This window comes from Symphalangus syndactylus, chromosome 6, assembly GCF_028878055.3.
Source record: "Symphalangus syndactylus isolate Jambi chromosome 6, NHGRI_mSymSyn1-v2.1_pri, whole genome shotgun sequence".
NCBI classification, from domain to species: Eukaryota; Metazoa; Chordata; class Mammalia; order Primates; family Hylobatidae; genus Symphalangus; species Symphalangus syndactylus.
In genome coordinates, this window is record NC_072428.2 from 68,152,908 (window position 1) to 68,154,464 (window position 1,557).

The 1,557-nt window shown below is 39.9% G+C and overlaps 1 pseudogene; it reads right to left on the reverse strand.

Annotated features, from left to right (window-relative positions):
- Positions 1 to 442: 442 nt before the first annotated feature.
- LOC129485300 (proteasome subunit alpha type-2-like) lies at positions 443 to 1,212 on the reverse strand (annotated as a pseudogene).
- Between the last annotated feature and the right edge of the window lie 345 nt (positions 1,213 to 1,557).

The window sequence follows — 1,557 nt, forward strand, 5'->3', positions numbered from 1 at the left end:
TCCTTTTAGTTCTTTAAGACACCTCCATACTGTTGTCTATAGAGGTTGTACTAATTTACATTCCCACCAGCAGTGTATAAGTGAGACAGGGTCTCACTCTGTCACCCAGGTTGGAGTGCAATGGCATGATCATGGCTCACTGTAGCCTTGACGTCCCAGGCTTAAGTAATCCTTCCACCTCAGCTTCCCTGGTAGCTGGGACTACAGGCACATGCCACCATGCCTGATTAATTTTGTTTTTGTTTTTGTTTTTTGTAGAGACAGGGGTCTCACTGTGTTGCCTAGGCTGGTCTTGAACTCTTGCGCTCAAGCAATCCTCCCTGCTAAGCCTCCCAAAGTTCTCCAATTATAGGAGTGGGCCACTGTGCCTGGCCTTATAAGTGTCATTTTTAAAACATCGGTTTATTGACCATATAGAAATAAATCTAAAAAGAGCCTGCAAAACAAAACGTCCTTTAAACATGTTTAAGTAGATAGAATATCTGAAATTCTGGATTTTTCAGTCACTTCATTATTATGGTGTGGCAGCCAAGTAATCCTTAACTTCAGTTGGATGAAATAAACTTCCTAAATACAGCTTCATTGCAGATTCCAACTTCTATGTTATCTTCTGTTATTTGCCTTTTAACGCTTTCCTTTAGGGTTAAGATGGCTATATGAATGGCATTTTAAGTTTCAGATCTTTATTGTATCTTCTCTCAAAGAAAGTTTTCCCATTCACACAGTTCTTTCCCATTGCTGTGGCATTCAAAGAAAGCTCCAGATGGATCTGCCTGAGTAAATATGTCTGTCCCCCACAAACACAAATAAGTAGAAAGACTCCAAATGGACAAATACCACCAGACTGGGTGTATTCTTGGATATCAGAAGCTAATTTCTCTACCAGCTGAGTTGTGTGAATGGGTTCTTGGTAAACAGGATAGTATTGCTGAGCTAGCTTTTGAACTCTATGCACAAGCATTCTGTAATCTGCACCCATGCCACTATACACCAAACCTGTATGTTTGGTAATTGGTTCTACTCTGTGTACACTTTGCTCATCATATAGAATAGATTTCTGCTCTTCTCAGTTACTAATACCATGCCATTTGCTGCTTTAACTCCTACTGAAAGGGCTCCTCCAGCTAGAGCAGCCAAAGCCTATTCAATATGGACAAATTTACTAGACAGGCCCAATGTAGTCAGTGAGAAGCTGTAACTATGTTCCTCCATCTTTATCCAGATAACCCTTTTCTCTCTTAGTGCAGCAGTTTGCTAATACCCCCAATAAAGCACATTTCATTTGATTCTGATTAGCTATGTATTCATCTGTTGCTCTTTTAGGTTGTGGTATATATTTGAAGAGCAAAGACTACAGCTTATCCTCCATCTGAGTGTATGTCAGGCCTTTATAAAGGGAGTGGAGTTAGGATGGGAGGTGGTGTTCTCAGCAGCTGCTTGTTGGATGCCTGCTAACTTTATGGAGTCTGCAGACCAAAAATTCACACTTAATTGTTCCTATAAAAGTCTGGAAAATATTATTCTTACAAATGATTTTGTAAATACTGCAGGAAATTG